The sequence below is a fragment of the Protomyctophum parallelum genome (assembly GCF_964188405.1).
Source record: "Protomyctophum parallelum genome assembly, chromosome: 21".
In the NCBI taxonomy this organism is placed as follows: domain Eukaryota; kingdom Metazoa; phylum Chordata; class Actinopteri; order Myctophiformes; family Myctophidae; genus Protomyctophum; species Protomyctophum parallelum.
This window is the reverse complement of record NC_139713.1, coordinates 42,022,641-42,049,642: the sequence shown is the minus strand read 5'-3', so window position 1 is coordinate 42,049,642 and position 27,002 is coordinate 42,022,641.

Here is a 27,002-nt window from a genome sequence, read left to right as displayed (position 1 = left end):
AACTGCTGTCTTTCCCCTCCTAAACTGACCCTGTACTGCAGCTCTGGTAAGTTGTTTTCTGCCCTGTGTCAAGAGGCAAGACACATGGAAGACGCAGAGAAGTTTGTTCCCAGGGTCTATGGGATGTACCGCGGCCGGCCCCCCGTGATGGGCAGAGAGATGCAGGGTATAGTGATGGAGCTGATGGAGGGAGGCTGCCTGGAGTCCTTTCTGCTCACCAAGGTCTTTATAATTCAACTGAAACTAACTAAATAACCACAACTAAAACTGAAAACGCATCTTCGTCAACTGAACTAAATCAAAACTAGAATAAAAGAACAAAGACGTTAACTAACTGAAAGTGTGTTGTGTGTTTAGAAATTGTTTGAAATTATATTTATCTGTGCTCTGTATATTTATCTTTTATTGAGTTTTTAGTACACATTGCGTGCACCCCTTGTGGTGCGCAAGAACCTTCTAGGGCAGGGGTTTTCAACTGGTTTTGATCCAGGGACCACCATTCTGACTAGCAGCAGCCTGGGGACCACCACTGTTGTGTCGGGTGGGTTCATCGTAGATCTACGATGGACCCACCCGACACAATAGTGGTGGGGCATTCATGCACCATGGGTTAAGATTGATTTAGTTTTCTTCTTACTTGTTACTCACTAATCACACTATCACAGGCTACATTCATGAGCTGGACAAAAATGTTTCAAAGTATTTTATTATCAAAAGTTTTGTAGTGTTTTGTAGTGTTTTTTACTTACTAAGCAGGACTCAAAAAAAGTCTCAAAATAATAATCCATTTCACATTTGACACTTGGTGCATTTGACAGTCACAGTAGGTTTGTTTCTGACAACCCCCCCCCCCCCCACACACACACACACACACACACACACACAGAAACAGAATATATATTTTTATCTTATTCTATTTTAATAATCTTCTCTTTATTTTAACCAACCTACAACCTGCACTAGATTTTACTAGGGCCTTATACAGTACCTTTCTAACATACAGAGGGAACTGTTCATTGTGTACCGTCACTTTAAAAGCGTAATGTATACATCATCGTACGACGGTGTCACGCACCAAAAATAGCCAATCTACAAGCTCACACCGGGGCTCCACCGGGCACGTTGCGCCTCCGTTGTGTGCGTCAAAAAACGATCCGGCCAACCGGGGCAATTTTAATGCAGTCACGCAACGCAACACAACGTGGGCAGTGGAGCCACCCTTCATTGATTAAAACGGGAACATTCCCTGACGGAGACGCGACGCTGACGGGCCCGGTGGAGCCCGCACCTGGTTGCATCGCGTTGTGAGCTTGTAGCTCTGCCTTTTCGGCAACGATAGACTGAGAAGTTGCACATTGAATAGTGAATACGTCATGTATTATGTGAGACTATTCAATCGATCCGCGGCAGATATTATAACTCTATAACAGGGAGATTTGACTTTTCCAAACGTATTATTATGTGCTTGCCTTGGGCAGCAAGCACGGTAAGCATGCATGCGTTGGGTGGAAGAGCAGCTGATGACTCCGTCAGCTTTTTTTTGTTGTTTATTTGACACCTTGAGCACTTGACTTTTTGAATGTTAGATTCGACTTAAGTTATTATTATTATTTACAAACAAGTAAAAAGAGTGCAAATAAGTTTTATATTATATATTAGAAAGGTAAAAAAAAAGTAAAGAAAAAAAAGGCAAAAATATAACTTTTCTGAATGCCTGCCTGCGGACCACCAGCAGTACCTCCGCAGACCACCAGGGGGCCGCGGACCACCGGTTGAAAACCCCTGTTCTAGGGGGTGCGTGACATATTGTGGCAAGTAGGCCTATATGTATACTATGTGGGGGAGGAAGCATACAGAGCACAAGTGTTATCTCTTCAGAACTGGTGCGATAAAAGCTCCTTAGGGATCAATGTGACAAAAACAAAAGAACTGGTCATTCATGAAAAGGAACCTGTGCAGTCCATTACAATTGGTGGACAAATAGTGCAGGTAGTAGACACTTTTAAATACGTAGGCACATATATTGACAGCAAACTCAATTTCAGTGAAAATACTGACCAGATTTCTAAAACTTGTAACCAACGCCTCCACCTACTACGCAAGCTCAACTCCTTTAGAGTGAGCAAACATATTATGGAAACAGTATAAAAACCTGATAGAGGGAATCCTGACTTAACATGGCAATGTGGTTTGGCAATCTGAATGTAAAAGGAAGAAGCAAGCTGCAGCGAATAGTAAACCTAGCCTCAAAAATAATTGGGAAGAGACAGCAACAACTAGGCTGTATCTACAAGGAGGTACTTCGTAAAAAAGCTATCAAGACAGCAAACGACCTCCTCTCATCCACTCTGCAGGGAGTTCCAACTACTTCCCTCTGGTAGACGGTGCAAAGTACCAAGGGCTAACCGTAACATGTTTTTAAATTCCTTCATACGAACAAGGAAAAAACAACCGCACACTGTCTTCAAATGCAGTGACCACCAATTTATTTAAAGGGAAATGTAGCAACGTTTCAGCCTATGCGGCCTTCATCAGGCTATCTTTATGAACACAAATGAGCAAGCATCCTTTTTGTAGGCTGTCTGGCCTAAAGGTAAGCCTATCAGAACAAAAGAAATGACATGACATCACTCAACTTAAGGTGACAGGTACTCATATGGTTAAATGAGAACAAAAATGTCATATGAAAAACTCAATACACCCATGCAAAGTAATAAGAAAAATCATAATAATCCATATTAATCAAGACAGTATACAAATGGTAATATTGTTAAATAAGGTATACAAAAATCATGATCAAGAAACAATTGCAGGTTGAAACTTCAAGAGAAACTTTCCCTGTGAAGGAGAAAAGGGAACAGTTTACAAGAGGTTAAAACCAGGTACAAAATCAAATCATCAACAATACAATAAGTTAAAAACTAAATGGAGCAAACTGAAGGATAAAATCAAAGATCACAGCATGACATTTAATAAAAGTTCATCATTAAGGCCTCTAGGTGCCAATGTTTGGAGTGTGAAGATCCAGAATGCTTCACGCCTTTTTAACAGCAAATCATGATCGCCACCTCTGTGTGGCGGATCAACTTGTTCTATGCCGCAGAAACGTAAAGAAGATATGTCATGCTTGTGATCGTTGAAATGTACCGCTACTGGGTAGTCTCTATCATTTCTTCTAATATAGCTTTTATGCTCGCTTATCCTTATCTTAAGTTTCCTAGTGGTTTTGCCCACATAGGCTAGACCACAAGGACAGCGCAGCATGTAAATGACGTGAGTGGAAGCACAAGTAATGACACGGTTGATGGGAAACTATTTGTTAGAGTGCGGGTGGCCAAAATGATAAGTTTTATATGTATTGTTGCATTGGGCGCAACTGCCACAGCGGTAATTGCCGTTGGGTAGCGGGGCTAGCAGTGTCTGGCTGGCCGGTAGAGGCGCATGCCTTTGGTCTGCATGAACAAGCATATCTTTTATGTTGCGCCCTCGCTTGTTTACAAACAAGGGTTTGTGTTTGAAAATCGGCGCTAGAGCAGGATCAGACGTCAGGACATGCCAGTGTTTATTAAAAACGGCTTGATGACGCCCGAGTGGGGAGAAAAAGTGGTAATGCAGGTGACCGAAAACTTTTTTTCTTTTCTCTCGCTCTTTTTGAGGAGATCTGCCCGAGATTGTTTCAATGCCGTGTCATAGGCTTTTTGGATCCACTCAGCCGGGTAGCCTCTTTGTAGGAACCTAGCTGTCATATCATCCGCTTTTTTAATAAAATCATCAGTTGAGGAACATACTCTTCTGAGTCGGTAAAATTGGCTTTTAGGAAGCCCTCTTTTTAGAGGAGTAGGATGGAAACTGTTAGCCATTAAGAGGGTGTTCTTGTCAGTTTCTTTCCTATACAGGGTGGTAATAAGTGTGGTGTTGTCTTTTACGACCCACATGTCAAGAAATGAAACCTTTTCCGAGCTGTAATCACAAGTAAATTGTAAGTTGCTATTAAAGCTGTTCAAAAGTAGGTGAAACTCGTTAAGTTCATCACTGGTTCCTTGATATAGGCAAAAAACGTCATCTATATACCTATACCATTTTAAAATTTTGTGCATATGTGCATTTCGTTCTTGGTTAAAAACATACTTTTCTTCAAAGAACCCAACATATAAATTTGCATAGTTTGGCGCACAAATGGAACCCATGCTAGTACCCGACACCTGTAAATAAAAATCGCCATTGAACTTGAAGTAATTATTTTTCATTACCCATTTTGTAAGTTCAATGATGAAGTTATTAGGCGGATTAACAGTAGCGTCACGGTTATTGAGATAATAGCCTAAAGCCTCAACTCCACCGTCATGGGGAATGTTTGTGTAGAGGCTGGCCACATCAAAAGTAACCAAAATAACATCATCCGGCACATCAATGATACCAGAAATATTGTTAATAAAATCAGTAGAGTCTCGAATGTATGCTGGTAAAGAATGTACATAGGGTTTGATGAAGTAGTCAACAAATTCAGATAGAGGAGCCAACAAAGAATTAGTTTGTGCAACAATAGGACGGCCCGGGGGATCAATAAGTGATTTATGTATTTTAGGCAATGTATACATCACCGGGCGGACTGGGTGCTGACAATATAGGAAGCCATGTTCAGATTTTGTGATCCAGCCATTATTTTTGGCATCCTCTAAAAAAAACACTGAGTTCTTGTTGCAACGAACTAGTGGGATCACTTTTCATTTTCTTGTAGACAGTCGTTTTTGACAATTGAGACATAATCTCAGCTTCATATTTATCTTTATCCTGAATGCAAATACCACCTCCCTTGTCAGCAGGTTTAATCACTATGTTTTTGTCATTAATGAGTTCATTCAATGCCGTCTTTTCATTGTCCGTTAGGTTTCTTTCAACATGAAAAGGCTGATTAATCTCTTTCATGATATCTTGTTCAACCAATCTACAAAACGTGTTAATAGAGGCATTAGGTGTGTTTGGACAAAACGTGCTTTTTTGTCTGAAAGAGGTGGAGGCAGGTATAGCACTAGCAGTAGCAGTAGCACTCCGGTCTGTGTTGTTGGAAAATAAGTGTTTTAACTTAATCTGTCTGAAACATTTAAACAAGTCCACTTTTAAACCAAATGCATTGACACCACTCGTAGTGGGAACAAACGATAAGCCCTTGGAGAGGAGGGACAATTGATCATTGGACAGTTCTTTTGAAGAGATGTTGATTACCGTGTCCTTGTGGAGCTGCGGGTCCAAGGCCGGGTTTGTCGTTGCTGACCGCGTCCTCTTTCCCCTCCTGCATTTTTTCTTTTTCCTCTGTTGTTCCTCCTGCGTGTTTCTAAAAAAGGAGCAGGCTGGGCAGGATCACTTGAATCACTATCAAAAGTGAAGTCGCTATCTCTGGAGGAATTCCCTCTGTTGATGGAGCCTCTCTGGTAGGAAGACACACCTGCAGGCGGTCGGAAACCCTGACTGGGTGCCGGAGCGCTAGTGCGTAATTGCGCACCAGTAGGCTGGGAGGCCTGTGTGCCGTGTGTTGGCTCAGAGGGTGCAGGGTCGGCTTTCTTCTTTGTTTGCCAGTCGTAGACTTCGTTGTTTAGATAGTCAAAGCATATGTTAAACATGAACAAACATTAACAGACAGTTGTAAATTATGAACTGTCGTCACTTTACTATAGGGACCTTAATAACATGTACTAAGGATTTATATACGTTTTAGGAATGTTTTACAAAGCATATGTTAAACATGAACAAACATTAACAGACAGTTGTAAATTATGAACTGTCGTCACTTTACTATAGGGACCTTAATAACATGTACTAAGGATTTATATATGTTTTAGGAATGTTTTACAAAGCATATGTTAAACATGAACAAACATTAACAGACAGTTGTAAATTATGAACTGTCGTCACTTTACTATAGGGACCTTAATAACATGTACTAAGGATTTATATATGTTTTAGGAATGTTTTACAAAGCATATGTTAAACATGAACAAACATTAACAGACAGTTGTAAATGATGAACTGTCGTCACTTTCATCATCATCGGCGGTCACTCGTATCCGAGTATGACTGTCCTCCTACACTTAATAACATGTACTAAGGATTTATAGATATTTTAGGAATGTTTTACAAAGTATATGTTAAACATGAACAAACACATTTCCCAAATATACAAATAGCTTGTATATATTATATAACATCAGTTACAAATGATTTAATAATCATTTACAGATGTATTATACATGGCTTATTCATGAATAGTTTTACTACTTACTAATACTTTATAAATTATTTGTAAATTTGTTATAAAGGTTTTAGTAATCATTTACAAATGTAAACAAGCAGGTTGTTAATGATTTGTTAATAGTCTACAAACTGCTTATAAACGTTTATAAATGCTTTATCATGGGGTCATTACAAATGATTTAATAATCATTTACAGATGTATATAAATGGCTTATTAATGAATAGTTTACTACTTACTAATACCTTACAAACTGCTTATAAACGTTTATAAATGCTTTATAACGGGTCATTATTGTAAAGTGCTACCCAATCGTTTGTTTGTGCTTCATAAAAATATAGAATACAATTATTGTTTGTGTTACTCAACACTAAAACAAACTGCCTATATGTTTAGTTATATGATGGATATTCAAAATGCTATTACGTTACGAAAGGTTCTTTTTTCTTCCTGTTTTGTTTCTCTTAGTATATAATTAAAATGTACAAGCTTGATATATAGTCTATATTGACACATTATGTTAAACAAATCAACTTAAAAAATGGGGTCCTCACAAAAGTCTGAGTAGATGTTAAAATCCCCCAACATTGGGGGTGAAACATCCCTTTAAACATGCAGTCAGTACCAGGAGTCTGCCCATCACATAATCTCTTTGGTAAACAGAAATAAATGTACATGTGGGTTACAAATTGCATCCTAAAAGGAGAGAACCCTGCAAAGATTTATCAGCTTGTGTTTTAGTTCAATGTCTTCCAGTTTCGCTTACAGTTTCACTTATATTCTGTATGTATCCTATATGAGTTCTATGCCTGTAAATGGAGACATGGGAAGACCTCTTTTAGGGAACAAACAATATGATTATGATTAATAGAGCTATTTTAACAACACTTATCACATACAACACCTTTAATATTTCACAAAGGGTAATATTGAGTTCTGTGTGATAGACCTATTTCTGCAGTTCTGTTGAAACTCAGAGTCAAAGAGGTGTAAAATGGTCTCAGTTCATCCATAATGTGATCATTAACAGGTGATCTGTCCAAAGACAGACAACCAGTGACCATTAACTTTGCAGTGAGACATATTGATGGCTCAAAGTGACATTGATGAAAAAGAAAACTGATTGTACGCATTGTGAGCTTGTAGATTGGCTATTTCTAAAAGGCAGAAATGTATACAGTATAGGGCTGAAGTAGTTAATGTGTTTTGTAAACACAGTATAACTAGTAACTAAAGCATGCTGCCTGCATGGATATGGAGTAATGGAGACATGGGAAGACCTCCGTTAAGGAACAAACAATATGATTATGATCTATATGATTACTAGGGCTATTTTAACAACACATATATTATATATTATGTGTGATAGACCTATTTCTGTTCTGCTGAAACTCATCCGAGTCAAAGAGGTGTAAACTGGTTTCATTTCATCCATAATGTGATCATTAACAGGTGATCTGTCCAATGACAGACAACCAGTGACCATTAACACGTTTAATCTCTGCATTTGAATGCATTGTCTACAGCGAATGAAGCATCAGCCATCATCATTTAGCATGTTTACATTTTAACCGGTGGAAATAATGTGGGGTTACTTTGTTCATCATTTAGCATGTTTACATTTTAACCTGAAAAAGGTGGGTCCCACAAAATTGCCAAGGTGGGGCCCACCTCATCAGGCCCAGGTAGAACCCACTGAAAGCCCACGTGGGAAGCCCAGTTAGGGGGTCTCACATACAATTGCCAAGGTGGGGCCCACCTCATCAGGCCCAGGTAGAACCCACTGAAAGCCCACGTGGGCAAGCCCAGTTAGGAGGTCCCACATAAAATTGCCAAGGTGGGGCCCACCTCATCAGGCACACACGGGCAACCCAGGTGAGAACCATCTGGTGCCCGCTGACATTTCCATGTGGGTCCCATATAGTTATCCCACCTGGCTCCCACATAGGCACCTCTAAACCATATGGGACCCACGTTGGCGTGTTTAACAACACATATCCCTTACAACACCTTTAACATTTCACAAAGGATATTAATAATACGTTCCATGTGATAGACCTATTGTTGTAGTTCTGCTAAACTCAAGTCAAAGAGGTGTAAAATGGTCTCAGTTCATACATAATGTGATCATTAACAGGAGATCTGTCCAATGACAGACAACCAGTGACCATTAACACGTTTAACATCTGCATTTGAATGCATTGTCTGTGTGACCATCATCATTTAGCCTGTTTACTTTAAACCTGGGGGAAGAATGTGGGTTTGTTCATCGTTTAGCATTTGGAGAATAAATAATAATAATAATAATAATATTCAGTTATGATTTGATATATTTCCTGATTTGTGCAAAGCATGATTACCTTGTTGGAACTACGATAATCATGTTTTCTATATTCTATGCTTTGACTCTGACAGTGTCGGTTCTTTTAGATTTATGCTCACTCCTGCTTTGACTTTACTCACATTCACATAGTCTATAGGATGTACTTATGTCCATACATCAATGTGTAGCAGGGGGGACTTTTGAGGGAATAATAATAAAATATACTAACTCAATGCCTACTATACTACTATACTACTATACTACTAAACTATGCCACATTTTATCCTCTTTAACAATAGAAAGCACAGGTTCATGTGACCAACTCTTGTCCTCAGATACACCAACCTTACAGCAAGCTAGGGGATCCCCTGAATGAATGCATCCCAGCCCTTTTAAAACCTGTTGCTATGCTGCAATAGCAACAGGTCTACCTGGAAATAGTTTTGATTAATTAAATATGAAGCTTACAAAGCAATATCACAGTAATACCAGTTTAATTCTAGAATGTTGCATAGACTCAGTGAGGGGTGGAGCACATGCGGCAGTTTGTTACGTTGTAATTGGTGGCTGATGATTATATTGTTCTCCTCGTTGGCCAATCAGTGAGTGGTTCCACCTCAGGCTCTCTAGTATAAGAACAGTGTGTAGTTGTCAGTTCTCCACAACTCCTCCAGGATATCAATCATTTCTGATCACATCTGACTGTGGACTCCAGACTTCAGCTGAAGATGAACTCTCTCGACCACAGCACAAACAATTCTGCTCAACAGGGAGGACCCAATGATCAACACATCTGTAAGTTACCTATTGTGTTTATATGGAATAAGGATGCTTTTTTATTCTAGTCATGTTTATTTGTTTTGTTTTATTATTCGTCTAAAAAGAAGACATCAGGTTTTTTGCTATACTAATTCCAGTAATAGTGACCTCTTGTCTAAAACACATTTCCTTTGTTTCAAATGCAGTGTTGCATCATCAGTCTGGTTTTCCTGTTCTACCAGAGGTGAATGAACAAAGAAGCTTGGCTAAGCAAAAACACCACTGCTGTGATCAGTGTGGTAAACGCTTCTCTACAATGTCCACACTTACCAGACACCAGACAATTCATACTGGGGAGAAACCCTATGGTTGTGATCTGTGTGGACAACACTTCTCTCTAATGGCACACCTTAAAACACACCAGATAATTCATACTGGAGAGAAACCCTATGGATGTGATCAGTGTGGACAACACTTCTCTCAAAATTCCCAACTTAAAACACACCAGATAATTCACACTGGAGAGAAACCCTATAGATGTGATCAGTGTGGACAACAATTCTCTAACAAGTCCACCCTGAAGAGCCACCAGAGGATTCACACTGGAGAAAAACCATATGGATGTGATCAGTGTGAACAACACTTCTCTCACATGGCAAACCTTAAAACACACCAAAGAATTCACACTGGAGAGAAACCATATGGATGTGTTCAGTGTGGACAACACTTCTCCCGCATGGGCACCTTTAAAAAACACCAAATAATTCATACTGGAGAGAAACCCTATGGATGTGATCAGTGTGGGCAACACTTCTCTAGAATGGACACCCTGAAAATCCACCAGAGAATTCATACTGGAGAGAAACCCTATGGATGTGTTCAGTGTGGACAACAATTCTCTGAGAAGTCCACCCTGAAAATCCACCAGAGAATTCATACTGGACTGAAACCCTATGGATGTGATCAGTGTGGACAACACTTCTCTGTAATATCCAACCTTAAAAAACACCAGAGAATTCATACTGGAGAGAAACCCTATGGATGTGATCAGTGTGGAAAACATTTCTCTAGAATAGACAGCCTTAAAACCCACCAGAGGGTTCACACTGGAGAGAAACCCAAATAACTGACTTTCACAAGGTTGTACACATTGGATTTAAACTCTTGTGTTCGAATTTTACTAATTTGAGCCACTGAAAATGTCCAGACACACATATGAATTCACATCCTCCGTATGTTTTAACAATTGTTTAAGGCTAAACTGTTTAAACGCATTACATGTATGCTGATACAAGATTAATTGGATGGTGATTAAACAAATGTTTCCATGTATAGATGAATTGCAAGTAAACTTAACATACAATTTGAACGGACTGTTATTTGTAGTACTACTCCTCATTCACTGAGTCAATAGTTTACAGATAAATGACTAGGAAAGAACAGTATAGGTGTAGCCAGTTAGACCAAATGTAGGCTACTGTCTTCTGACATGTTACAGATTCCCCAGATTAGTTGTAGTTTATATTTAGATGATTTTTGTCCATGTCATTAAATGTTCGGATGAATTGATAATGGATGACCCTGATGTAAACATTTTTTTGTTCTTTTTGTACTGACCTGTACTTTTGTTGAACTGTACCCATTCTACAAACTGAATAAAATGTTGAATCAATCGTTTGGTTGTGCTTCATAAAAATATAGAATACAATTATTGTTTGTTACTCAAAACTAAAACAAACTCCCTATATGTTTAGTTATATGATGGATACTCAAATTAGTAGATGTTAAAATCCTCCAACATGTTTGAAAGTGAAACATCCCTTTAAACATGCAGTCTTTGTTCAATACCAGGAGTCTGCCCATCGCACAATCTCTTTGGTAAACAGAAATAAATGTACATGTGGGTTACAATTTCCATCCTAAAAGGAGAGAACCCTGAAAAGATTTATCAGCTTGTGTTTTAGTTCAATGTCTTCCAGTTTCCCTTACCTCCGATATGAGTTCTATGCCTGAGACATGGGAAGACCATGTTACGACCATGGAACAAACAATATGATTACTAGAGCTATTTTAACAACACATATCCCTTACACCTTTAATATTTCACAAAGGGTAGGTCTAATATTGAGTTCCGTGTGATAGACCTATTTCTGTAGCTCTGCTGAAACTCATCAGAGTCAAAGAGGTGTAAAATGGTCTCAGTTCATCCATAATGTGATCATTAACAGGTGATCTGTCCAATGACAGACAACCAGTGACCATTAACACGTTTAATCTCTGCATTTGAATGCATTGTCTACAGTGAATGAATCACCAGCCATCATCATTTAGCCTGTTTAGTTTACATTTTAACATGTGGGAAGAATGTGAGTTTTCTTCATTATTTAGCATTTGAAAAAACATTGAATAAAAGTGCAGTCATCACAACCCTATTGAAACTAATTCAGTGCCCCTCATTCCCTCAGAGCAATACAACCTGAACAATGACTTAAAGACTTAAAGTTGTCCAGGTTTACACAAATACAGTTGTTGCTGTTATTGTGTCTCTGTTGTTAATGACAATGTAATTGTGAATAGAGGATATGATTTATACTGACTTATCCTGATCATTAATTAGTAATACTGGTTCTGCACACAGGCCTACACATTACACAATGGGATATGAGACTAAGAGGATTTGACAATATACTAATTTGTTGTTAGGCCATGACCAGTTTTGTACAGAAACTGTACAAATTGAACTTACATCAACCTTAATAATAATAAAGGTGCAGGGGATGTGGTAGTATACTGTTAAAGAGAAGATATGAAGGCTTGTGTACTATTTATGAAGACTGTCTAACTAGTTAAAGACGGTTCCGTTTCCTTTGATTGAGTTTGACTTTGACTCTCTTCTCCGCTGTAATGTTTTATTATTTTTTATTTATATTGTTTCAGTTATTTGTTTCCTGATTTACCAATAACATAATAACAACATCATATTCAACATTTTCTCACAACAGTAAACTGGACACATTGTTGTGGTTTCATTGTAATTCTATTTTTGTTGCTGTTGTTAAATTATTAAATGTTAGAGCCCATGGGCCTTCTTCTCTTTACAGGACACAGGACAGGACCATTTGTGATCACTGTACTCTTAGTAGTTATACTGTATATTCTTTAAGGACACATGCAATATAACTGACTGTTACTATATGACTATATACTATACACACTGCTGCTGCAGTGCTGCTAAGAGATGCTATCCGTTATGTATACACTTACATGTGTGATATTATCTGCTGCTAAGTGTTGTCTCTCACCTGCACAGACTGTGATTCTATATTATGCTGCCATTAATTTCTGCTGCAAATGTTTCTCTACTTGGAGATGAGGCATTTCTGTCTCCTTTTATTTACATTATTATTGTTTTATATTTGACATTGCACTTTGACATTGCAAGATGTATCTCACACGTTTTTGTATATAGGTCTAATGTATTTTATAGTGATATGTGGTAAGCACATGTGAGTTAAATTAAAACCTGTGAACGTCATAAATTCTTAAATTTTAGAGCCCATGGGCCTTCTTCTCTTCATAGTACTGGTCAATTATATTATGAACAAATTTTACATTATAATGTAATAATTATGTTACTGAAATGGGTATGGAGACGTGGGAAGATCTCTGTTACTGAACAAACAATAGGTCAATGATTACTAGAGCTATTTTAACAAAACATATCCCAAGTTACAAGTTACAGCACCTTTAACATTTCACAAAGGATAATAATAATAAGTTCTGTGTGATGGACCTATTTCTGTAGTTCTGTTGAAACTCAGAGTCAAAGAGGTGTAAAATGGTCTCAGTTCATCCATAATGTCATCATTAACAGGTGATCTGTCCAATGACAGACAACCAGTGACCATTAACACGTTTAATCTCTGCATTTGAATGCATTGTCTACAGTGAATTAAGCATCAGCCATCATCATTAAGCCTGTTTACATTTTAACCGGTGGGAAGAAATATGGGTTTTGTTCATTATTTAGCATTTGAAAAAAACATTGAATAAAAGTGCAGTCATCACAACCCTATTGAAACTAATTCAGTGCCCCTCATTCCCTCAGAGCAACACAACCTGAACAATGACTTAAAGACTTAAAGTTGTCCATTTACACAAATACAGTTGTTGCTGTTATTGTGTCTGTTGTTAAAAACAATGTAATGGTGGATATAGGATATAATTATTATACGGATGATGACTTATCCTGATCATGAATTAATAATGCCTTACACTATGGACCCATGGCGTACACATTACACAATGGGATTTCACTGTAAATATAGATAAGCGATTAAATGAGAACAATAGAGCACAATTTGTTATGAAACTTTGAGGATTTGACAATATACTAATTTGATGTTAGGCCTTAACCAGTCCTGTACAGAAACCCCACCACTATCTTCTAAAGTCTAATTGAAACTAATTGAACTTACATTGCAACTTAATCAAATAAAAATATAAAGTTACAGGGTGTGCAGTAGTATTCTTGTAAAAGACAAGATGTGAAGGCTTGTGTACTATTTATGAAGACTGTTTGCAATACTATAGGGGGTGGGTGGCAGTTTGTGTTTTGGAAACAATAGTTTTGGAAAACTGTTTTTCTTGTTGTTTCTTCACCAGAGCTTGTTCTATGTTACTGAAATAATGTAAATAAATCCTCTTAATGGCTCTGCTGCAGTAACACTCCATTAATATCCACTTATTCAATATTTTTAGACTGTACATATATTATCCAGATAGTCAGATACTCTATATTGGATATAGATAGATTCATATATTAAATATGAAGCTTACAAAGCAATCTCACAGTTAATTTATAGAATGTTACATAGAGCATGACCTGGGGGAGGAGTCAGAGAGGGGTGGAGGACATGCAGCCGTTTGTTAGGTTGTGATTGGTGGCTGATGATTCTATTGTTCTCCTCTTTGGCCAATCAACACCAAGCAGTTAGTGGTTCCACCTCAGACTCTCTAGTATAAGAAGAGTTTGTAGTTGTCAGTTCTCCACAACTCCTCCAGGATATCAACACTTTCTGATCAGATCAGACTCCAGACTTCAGCTGAAGATGAACTCTACCAATGCCACCATGAACAGTTCTGCTCAACAGGGAGGACCCAATGATCACCAAGACCTCTGTAAGTTACTTACTGTGTTTATATGGATATACAGCATGCCATAAGGATGTGTTATTATCTAGTCATTTGTTTGTTTGATTTATTTTAGCATTGAGTTTATGTATTTTCTAAAATATAAAACTATTGTATAATCGAATTATAAATGGATGCTAAATTGATAATTGGGTATATTAATTTCACACTATTTTAAGTCCAGGGATGTCTCTAAACAACATTTCCTTTGTTTCCAATTCAGTGTTGCATCATCAGTCTGGCTTCCCTGTTCTACCAGAGGTGAATGAACAAAGAAGCTTGGCTAAGCAAAAATGCCACTGCTGTGATCAGTGTGGTAAACGCTTCCCTACAATAACTAGACTTAAAACACACCGGAGAATTCACACTGGAGAGAACCCCTATGGATGTGATCAGTGTGGACAACACTTCTCTGAGAAGTCCACCCTGAACAAACACCAGAGAATTCACACTGGAGAGAAACCCTATGGATGTGATCAGTGTGGACAACACTTCTCTACAATTGGAACTCTTAAAACACACCAGAGAATTCACACTGGAGAGAAACCACATGGATGTGATGATTGTGGACAACACTTCTCTCGAATGGCAAACCTTAAAAGCCACCAGAGAATCCACACTGGAGAGAAACCCTATGGATGTGAACATTGTGGGAAACAATTCTCTCATTTGACCCAATTTAAAACACACCAGATAATTCACACTGGAGAGAAACCCTATGGATGTGATCAGTGTGGACAACACTTCTCTACAATTGGAACTCTTAAAACACACCAGAGAATTCACACTGGAGAGAAACCCTATGGATGTGATGATTGTGGCCAACATTTCTCTCAAATGGCACAGCTTAAAAGCCACCAGAGAATTCATACTGGAGAGAACCCCTATGGATGTGAACATTGTGGGAAACACTTCTCTGACAAGTCCAATCTGAAGAGACACCAGATAATTCATACTGGAGAGAAATCATATGGATGTGGACATGTGTGGTCATGTGGTCATGTGGACATACTCTCCAATTACAGGCCCATCTCCAACCTGCCCTTCCTCTCCAAGGTACTGGAAAAAGTGGTTGCCGCTCAACTCCAACAACACCTCAAACACAATAACCTCTTCGAGAAATTTCAGTCAGGATTCCGCACAGCTCACAGTACAGAAACAGCACTGGTCAGAGTCACAAATGATCTCCTGATGGCAGCTGACAATGGTTCCCCCTCCCTCCTCATCCTCCTGGACTTGTCCGCAGCCTTCGATACAGTCGACCACACCATCCTCCTCAACCGTCTCCATTCCACCATAGGACTCACCGACACTGCACTCAACTGGTTCACCTCATACCTCACTGACAGAACTGAGCGTGTCTCCCTAGGCGGTGTCTACTCACGGTCACATTCTGTCACCTGTGGCGTGCCCCAAGGTTCCGTCCTTGGCCCCACCCTTTTCACCCTCTACATGCTCCCCCTTGGTCGTGTCATCAGCCAGCATGGCATATCCTACCATTGCTACGCTGATGACACCCAACTCTATCTCAGGACTATCCCACTCCCCTCTGCCCCCCTGTCGTCACCATCATCACCATCATCCACATTAACAACCTGCCTTGAGGAGATAAAGGCGTGGATGACCAACAATTTTCTACAACTCAACAGCTCCAAGACTGAGGCCATCCTCATCGGCACCCCACACCAGGTCAAATCCTCCCCAATAACAAGCATCACCTTCTCCAGCCAAGACCTCCCACTCTCACCTGTAGTCACCAACCTGGGTGTAAAAATGGACCCCCACCTGACCTTCGACCCCCATATCAAACACCTCTGCAAAACCTCCTTCTTCCACCTCCGAAACATAGCCAGACTCCGCCCCACACTCACCCTCCCTGATGCAGAAAAACTCATCCACGCCTTTGTCTCCTCAAGGCTCGACTACTGTAACACACTTCTCACCGGGATCCCTAGCAAGAGCATCCAGAGGCTCCAGTACATCCAGAACAGTGCTGCTAGGATCCTGGTGAGAGTGCGAAAATACGACCACATCACTCCCATACTCCACTCCCTTCACTGGCTCCCCGTCTCCTTCAGGATTGAATACAAGGTCTGCCTCCTCACCCACCAATGCATCCACAGCAACGCCCCCCCCTACTTAAAGGAACTCCTTGAACCCCCAGCCTCCACCCGCTCCCTCCGCTCCGGTACATCTAACACACTCAAATGCACTAGAACCAAACTCCGCACCATGGGGGACCGGGCCTTCTGCTCAGCTGCCCCTCGGCTGTGGAACGCCCTCCCCGACCACCTGAGAGCACCACAGTCCGTGGACGCTTTTAAAAAGGGACTAAAGACCTTCCTCTTTAGTAAGGCATTTGCCCAGTCGGACTTTTAAGCTGCCCTGTGTACTGTTTTTAACCGTTTTATTCTTATTTTTATTTGTATTTTACATTTTTCTGCCTGTAGCACTTTGAGATTTGTTTCAAATGTAAAGTGCGTTATAAATAAAATTTATTATTATTATTATAATGTGGACAACACTTCTCTCAAATGTCAAGCCTTAAAACCCACCAGAGAATTCACACTGGAGAGAAACCCTATGGATGTGATCAATGTGGACAACACTTCTCTCAAATGTCAAGCCTTAAAACCCACCAGAGAATTCACACTGGAGAGAAACCCTATGGATGTGATCAGTGTGGGAAACAGTTCTCTCGAATGTCCAACCTTAAAAGCCACCAGAAAATTCACACTGGAGAGAAACCATATGGATGTGTTCAGTGTGGACAACACTTCTCTCTAATGGCAACCCTGAAAATACACCAGAGGATTCACACTGGAGAGAAACCCTATGGATGTGATCAGTGTGGACAACACTTCTCTCAAAATGCACACCTTAAAACACACCAGAGAATTCACACTGGAGAGAAACCATATGGATGTGATCAGTGTGGACAACAATTCTCTGACAAGTCCATCCTGAAAAGACACCAGAGATTCCACACTGGAGAGAAACCATATGGATGTGATCAGTGTGGACAAAACTTCTCTGTAATATCCAACCTTAAAACACACCAAAGGATTCACACTGGAGAGAAACCCTATGGATGTGATCACTGTGGACAACATTTCTCTAGAATAGACAGCCTTAGAACCCACCAGAGAGTTCACACTGGAGAGAAACCCAAATAATTGTGATGTGTGTGGAAAAGCTTTTTAGTAATTCAAATAATTTAGACTTTCACAAAGTTGTACACATTGGATTTAAACTGTTGACTCTTGTTTAGAATTTAACTAATTTGAGACACTGAAAACACATATGAATTCACATCCTCCGTATGTTTTAACAATTGTTTAAGGCTAAACTGTTTAAACGCATTACATGTATGCTGATACAAGATTAATTGGATGGTGATTAAACAAATGTTTGCATGTATAGATGAATTGCAAGTAAACTTAACATACAATTTGTATGTATTTACCTGTACTTTTGTTGAACTGTACCCATTCTACAAACTGAATAAAATGTTGAATCAATCGTTTGTTTGTGCTTCATAAAAATATAGAATACAATTATTGTTTGTTACTCAACACTAAAACAAACTGCCTATATGTTTAGTTATATGATGGATATTCAAAATGCGTTATGAAAGGTTGTTTTTTCTTCCTGTTTTGTTTCTCTTAGTATATAATTAAAATGTACAAGCTTGATCTATAGTCTATATTGACACGTGTTAAACAAATCAACTTAAAAAATGGGGTCCTCACAAAAGTCTGAGTAGATGTTAAAATCCCCCAACATTAGTTTGAAAGTGAAACATCCCTTTAAACATGCAGTCTTTGTTCAGTTTGGTAAACAGAAATAAATGTACATGTGGGTTACAAATTCCATCCTAAAAGGAGAGAACCCTGCAAAGATGTATCAGCTTGTGTTTTAGTTCAATGTCTTCCAGTTTCCCTTACAATTTCCCTTATATTCTGTATGTATCCTATATGAGTTATATGCCTGGAGACATGGGAGGACCTCTGTTAGGGAACACACAATATGATTATGATCTATATGATTACTAGAGCTATTTTAACAACACATATCCCTTACAACACCTTTAATATTTCACAAAGGGTAATATTGAGTTCTGTGTTATAGACCTATTTATGTTCTGCTGAAACTCATCAGAGTCAAAGAGGTGTAAAATGGACTCAGTTCATCCATAATGTGATCATTAACAGGTGATCTGTCCAATGACAGACAACCAGTGACCATTAACACGTTTAATCTCTGCATTTGAATGCATTGTCTATAGTGAATGAAGCATCAGCCATCATCATTTAGCCTGTTTAGTTTAGATTTTAACATGTGGGAAGAATGTGAGTTTTGCTCATTATTTAGCATTTGAATAAACATTGAATAAAAGTGCAGTCATCACAACCCTATTGAAACTAATTAAACACACCTGAGTGCCCCTCATTCCCTCAGAGCAACACAACCTGAACAATGACTTAAAGACTTAAAGTTGTCCAGGTTTACACAAATACAGTTGTTGCTGTTATTGTGTCTCTGTTGTTAATAACAATGTAATCGTGAATAGAGGATATGATTATTATTATAAAGATAATGATCATTTATACTGACTTATCCTGATCATTAATTAATAATACTGGTTCTGCACACAGGCCTACACATTACACAATGGGATATGAGACTAAGAGGATTTGACAATATACTAATTTGTTTTTAGGCCTTGACCAGTTTTGTACAGAAACTGTACAAATTGAACTTACATCACATTGGTGAGTAGGTCAAACGTCCATGATATTTCCACTAAAGAGGAGAGGCTGGTCTGATTTCGATTTGAGATTTAAACCGGTAAGTCGCATAGCCTTCCTGGAAGCAGGAAGGCTATGGAACAGAGCTAGGTCAGCCCTATAATGAAGCACACCTTTAATGATGATGAGAATGTAGTAGTAGGAAAAACAAAGAACTTTGCTTATACTTGGTTCTGATGTTACTGAAATAACGTGGAGAAATCCTCAAGATGAATGGCTCTGCTGCAGTAACAATTCATTCATATCCACGTATTCAGTGAGATTGTACATATTTATCCAGATACTCAGTGCATGTACATGGACTTTTGAGGGAATAATAATAAAATATACTAACTCAATGCCTACTATACTACTATACTACTATACTACTAAACTATGCCACATTTTATCCTCTTTAACAATAGAAAGCACAGGTTCATGTGACCAACTCTTGTCCTCAGATACACCAACCTTACAGCAAGCTAGGGGATCCCCTGAATGAATGCATCCCAGCCCTTTTAAAACCTGTTGCTATGCTGCAATAGCAACAGGTCTACCTGGAAATAGTTTTGATTAATTAAATATGAAGCTTACAAAGCAATATCACAGTAATACCAGTTTAATTCTAGAATGTTGCATAGACTCAGTGAGGGGTGGAGCACATGCGGCAGTTTGTTACGTTGTAATTGGTGGCTGATGATTATATTGTTCTCCTCGTTGGCCAATCAGTTAGTGGTTCCACCTCAGGCTCTCTAGTATAAGAACAGTGTGTAGTTGTCAGTTCTCCACAACTCCTCCAGGATATCAATCATTTCTGATCACATCTGACTGTGGACTCCAGACTTCAGCTGAAGATGAACTCTCTCGACCACAGCACAAACAATTCTGCTCAACAGGGAGGACCCAATGATCAACACATCTGTAAGTTACCTATTGTGTTTATATGGAATAAGGATGCTTTTTTATTCTAGTCATGTTTATTTGTTTTGTTTTATTATTCGTCTAAAAAGAAGACATCAGGTTTTTTGCTATATTAATTCCAGTAATAGTGACCTCTTGTCTAAAACACATTTCCTTTGTTTCAAATGCAGTGTTGCATCATCAGTCTGGTTTTCCTGTTCTACCAGAGGTGAATGAACAAAGAAGCTTGGCTAAGCAAAAACACCACTGCTGTGATCAGTGTGGTAAACGCTTCTCTACAATGTCCACACTTACCAGACACCAGACAATTCATACTGGGGAGAAACCCTATGGTTGTGATCTGTGTGGACAACACTTCTCTCTAATGGCACACCTTAAAACACACCAGATAATTCATACTGGAGAGAAACCCTATGGATGTGATCAGTGTGGACAACACTTCTCTCAAAATTCCCAACTTAAAACACACCAGATAATTCACACTGGAGAGAAACCCTATAGATGTGATCAGTGTGGACAACAATTCTCTAACAAGTCCACCCTGAAGAGCCACCAGAGGATTCACACTGGAGAAAAACCATATGGATGTGATCAGTGTGAACAACACTTCTCTCACATGGCAAACCTTAAAACACACCAAAGAATTCACACTGGAGAGAAACCATATGGATGTGTTCAGTGTGGACAACACTTCTCCCGCATGGGCACCTTTAAAAAACACCAAAGAATTCATACTGGAGAGAAACCCTATGGATGTGATCAGTGTGGGCAACACTTCTCTAGAATGGACACCCTGAAAATCCACCAGAGAATTCATACTGGAGAGAAACCCTATGGATGTGTTCAGTGTGGACAACAATTCTCTGAGAAGTCCACCCTGAAAATCCACCAGATAATTCATACTGGAGAGAAACCCTATGGATGTGATCAGTGTGGACAACACTTCTCTGTAATATCCAACCTTAAAAAACACCAGAGAATTCATACTGGAGAGAAACCCTATGGATGTGATCAGTGTGGAAAACATTTCTCTAGAATAGACAGCCTTAAAACCCACCAGAGGGTTCACACTGGAGAGAAACCCAAATAACTGACTTTCACAAGGTTGTACACATTGGATTTAAACTCTTGTGTTCGAATTTTACTAATTTGAGCCACTGAAAATGTCCAGACACACATATGAATTCACATCCTCCGTATGTTTTAACAATTGTTTAAGGCTAAACCGTTTAAACGCATTACATGTATGCTGATACAAGATTAATTGGATGGTGATTAAACAAATGTTTAGTTTAGATTTTAACATGTGGGAAGAATGTGAGTTTTGCTCATTATTTAGCATTTGAATAAACATTGAATAAAAGTGCAGTCATCACAACCCTATTGAAACTAATTAAACACACCTGAGTGCCCCTCATTCCCTCAGAGCAACACAACCTGAACAATGACTTAAAGACTTAAAGTTGTCCAGGTTTACACAAATACAGTTGTTGCTGTTATTGTGTCTCTGTTGTTAATAACAATGTAATCGTGAATAGAGGATATGATTATTATTATAAAGATAATGATCATTTATACTGACTTATCCTGATCATTAATTAATAATACTGGTTCTGCACACAGGCCTACACATTACACAATGGGATATGAGACTAAGAGGATTTGACAATATACTAATTTGTTTTTAGGCCTTGACCAGTTTTGTACAGAAACTGTACAAATTGAACTTACATCACATTGGTGAGTAGGTCAAACGTCCATGATATTTCCACTAAAGAGGAGAGGCTGGTCTGATTTCGATTTGAGATTTAAACCGGTAAGTCGCATAGCCTTCCTGGAAGCAGGAAGGCTATGGAACAGAGCTAGGTCAGCCCTATAATGAAGCACACCTTTAATGATGATGAGAATGTAGTAGTAGGAAAAACAAAGAACTTTGCTTATACTTGGTTCTGATGTTACTGAAATAACGTGGAGAAATCCTCAAGATGAATGGCTCTGCTGCAGTAACAATTCATTCATATCCACGTATTCAGTGAGATTGTACATATTTATCCAGATACTCAGTGCATGTACATGGACTTTTGAGGGAATAATAATAAAATATACTAACTCAATGCCTACTATACTACTATACTACTATACTACTAAACTATGCCACATTTTATCCTCTTTAACAATAGAAAGCACAGGTTCATGTGACCAACTCTTGTCCTCAGATACACCAACCTTACAGCAAGCTAGGGGATCCCCTGAATGAATGCATCCCAGCCCTTTTAAAACCTGTTGCTATGCTGCAATAGCAACAGGTCTACCTGGAAATAGTTTTGATTAATTAAATATGAAGCTTACAAAGCAATATCACAGTAATACCAGTTTAATTCTAGAATGTTGCATAGACTCAGTGAGGGGTGGAGCACATGCGGCAGTTTGTTACGTTGTAATTGGTGGCTGATGATTATATTGTTCTCCTCGTTGGCCAATCAGTTAGTGGTTCCACCTCAGGCTCTCTAGTATAAGAACAGTGTGTAGTTGTCAGTTCTCCACAACTCCTCCAGGATATCAATCATTTCTGATCACATCTGACTGTGGACTCCAGACTTCAGCTGAAGATGAACTCTCTCGACCACAGCACAAACAATTCTGCTCAACAGGGAGGACCCAATGATCAACACATCTGTAAGTTACCTATTGTGTTTATATGGAATAAGGATGCTTTTTTATTCTAGTCATGTTTATTTGTTTTGTTTTATTATTCGTCTAAAAAGAAGACATCAGGTTTTTTGCTATATTAATTCCAGTAATAGTGACCTCTTGTCTAAAACACATTTCCTTTGTTTCAAATGCAGTGTTGCATCATCAGTCTGGTTTTCCTGTTCTACCAGAGGTGAATGAACAAAGAAGCTTGGCTAAGCAAAAACACCACTGCTGTGATCAGTGTGGTAAACGCTTCTCTACAATGTCCACACTTACCAGACACCAGACAATTCATACTGGGGAGAAACCCTATGGTTGTGATCTGTGTAGACAACACTTCTCTCTAATGGCACACCTTAAAACACACCAGATAATTCATACTGGAGAGAAACCCTATGGATGTGATCAGTGTGGACAACACTTCTCTCAAAATTCCCAACTTAAAACACACCAGATAATTCACACTGGAGAGAAACCCTATAGATGTGATCAGTGTGGACAACAATTCTCTAACAAGTCCACCCTGAAGAGCCACCAGAGGATTCACACTGGAGAAAAACCATATGGATGTGATCAGTGTGAACAACACTTCTCTCACATGGCAAACCTTAAAACACACCAAAGAATTCACACTGGAGAGAAACCATATGGATGTGTTCAGTGTGGACAACACTTCTCCCGCATGGGCACCTTTAAAAAACACCAAAGAATTCATACTGGAGAGAAACCCTATGGATGTGATCAGTGTGGGCAACACTTCTCTAGAATGGACACCCTGAAAATCCACCAGAGAATTCATACTGGAGAGAAACCCTATGGATGTGTTCAGTGTGGACAACAATTCTCTGAGAAGTCCACCCTGAAAATCCACCAGATAATTCATACTGGAGAGAAACCCTATGGATGTGATCAGTGTGGACAACACTTCTCTGTAATATCCAACCTTAAAAAACACCAGAGAATTCATACTGGAGAGAAACCCTATGGATGTGATCAGTGTGGAAAACATTTCTCTAGAATAGACAGCCTTAAAACCCACCAGAGGGTTCACACTGGAGAGAAACCCAAATAACTGACTTTCACAAGGTTGTACACATTGGATTTAAACTCTTGTGTTCGAATTTTACTAATTTGAGCCACTGAAAATGTCCAGACACACATATGAATTCACATCCTCCGTATGTTTTAACAATTGTTTAAGGCTAAACCGTTTAAACGCATTACATGTATGCTGATACAAGATTAATTGGATGGTGATTAAACAAATGTTTCCATGTATAGATGAATTGCAAGTAAACTTAACATACAATTTGAACGGACTGTTATTTGTAGTACTACTCCTCATTCACTGAGTCAATAGTTTACAGATAAATGACTAGGAAAGAACAGTATAGGTGTAGCCAGTTAGACCAAATGTAGGCTACTGTCTTCTGACATGTTACAGATTCCCCAGATTAGTTGTAGTTTATATTTAGATGATTTTTGTCCATGTCATTAAATGTTCGGATGAATTGATAATGGATGACCCTGATGTAAACATTTTTTTGTTCTTTTTGTACTGACCTGTACTTTTGTTGAACTGTACCCATTCTACAAACTGAATAAAATGTTGAATCAATCGTTTGGTTGTGCTTCATAAAAATATAGAATACAATTATTGTTTGTTACTCAAAACTAAAACAAACTCCCTATATGTTTAGTTATATGATGGATACTCAAATTAGTAGATGTTAAAATCCTCCAACATGTTTGAAAGTGAAACATCCCTTTAAACATGCAGTCTTTGTTCAATACCAGGAGTCTGCCCATCGCACAATCTCTTTGGTAAACATAAATAAATGTACATGTGGGTTACAAATTCCATCCTAAAAGGAGAGAACCCTGAAAAGATTTATCAGCTTGTGTTTTAGTTCAATGTCTTCCAGTTTCCCTTACCTCCGATATGAGTTCTATGCCTGAGACATGGGAAGACCATGTTACGACCATGGAACAAACAATATGATTACTAGAGCTATTTTAACAACACATATCCCTTACACCTTTAATATTTCACAAAGGGTAGGTCTAATATTGAGTTCCGTGTGATAGACCTATTTCTGTAGCTCTGCTGAAACTCATCAGAGTCAAAGAGGTGTAAAATGGTCTCAGTTCATCCATAATGTGATCATTAACAGGTGATCTGTCCAATGACAGACAACCAGTGACCATTAACACGTTTAATCTCTGCATTTGAATGCATTGTCTACAGTGAATGAATCACCAGCCATCATCATTTAGCCTGTTTAGTTTACATTTTAACATGTGGGAAGAATGTGAGTTTTCTTCATTATTTAGCATTTGAAAAAACATTGAATAAAAGTGCAGTCATCACAACCCTATTGAAACTAATTCAGTGCCCCTCATTCCCTCAGAGCAATACAACCTGAACAATGACTTAAAGACTTAAAGTTGTCCAGGTTTACACAAATACAGTTGTTGCTGTTATTGTGTCTCTGTTGTTAATGACAATGTAATTGTGAATAGAGGATATGATTTATACTGACTTATCCTGATCATTAATTAGTAATACTGGTTCTGCACACAGGCCTACACATTACACAATGGGATATGAGACTAAGAGGATTTGACAATATACTAATTTGTTGTTAGGCCATGACCAGTTTTGTACAGAAACTGTACAAATTGAACTTACATCAACCTTAATAATAATAAAGGTGCAGGGGATGTGGTAGTATACTGTTAAAGAGAAGATATGAAGGCTTGTGTACTATTTATGAAGACTGTCTAACTAGTTAAAGACGGTTCCGTTTCCTTTGATTGAGTTTGACTTTGACTCTCTTCTCCGCTGTAATGTTTTATTATTTTTTATTTATATTGTTTCAGTTATTTGTTTCCTGATTTACCAATAACATAATAACAACATCATATTCAACATTTTCTCACAACAGTAAACTGGACACATTGTTGTGGTTTCATTGTAATTCTATTTTTGTTGCTGTTGTTAAATTATTAAATGTTAGAGCCCATGGGCCTTCTTCTCTTTACAGGACACAGGACAGGACCATTTGTGATCACTGTACTCTTAGTAGTTATACTGTATATTCTTTAAGGACACATGCAATATAACTGACTGTTACTATATGACTATATACTATACACACTGCTGCTGCAGTGCTGCTAAGAGATGCTATCCGTTATGTATACACTTACATGTGTGATATTATCTGCTGCTAAGTGTTGTCTCTCACCTGCACAACAGACTGTGATTCTATATTATGCTGCCATTAATTTCTGCTGCAAATGTTTCTCTACTTGGAGATGAGGCATTTCTGTCTCCTTTTATTTACATTATTATTGTTTTATATTTGACATTGCACTTTGACATTGCAAGATGTATCTCACACGTTTTTGTATATAGGTCTAATGTATTTTATAGTGATATGTGGTAAGCACATGTGAGTTAAATTAAAACCTGTGAACGTCATAAATTCTTAAATTTTAGAGCCCATGGGCCTTCTTCTCTTCATAGTACTGGTCAATTATATTATGAACAAATTTTACATTATAATGTAATAATTATGTTACTGAAATGGGTATGGAGACGTGGGAAGATCTCTGTTACTGAACAAACAATAGGGCAATGATTACTAGAGCTATTTTAACAAAACATATCCCAAGTTACAAGTTACAGCACCTTTAACATTTCACAAAGGATAATAATAATACGTTCTGTGTGATGGACCTATTTCTGTAGTTCTGTTGAAACTCAGAGTCAAAGAGGTGTAAAATGGTCTCAGTTCATCCATAATGTCATCATTAACAGGTGATCTGTCCAATGACAGACAACCAGTGACCATTAACACGTTTAATCTCTGCATTTGAATGCATTGTCTACAGTGAATTAAGCATCAGCCATCATCATTAAGCCTGTTTACATTTTAACCGGTGGGAAGAAATATGGGTTTTGTTCATTATTTAGCATTTGAAAAAAACATTGAATAAAAGTGCAGTCATCACAACCCTATTGAAACTAATTCAGTGCCCCTCATTCCCTCAGAGCAACACAACCTGAACA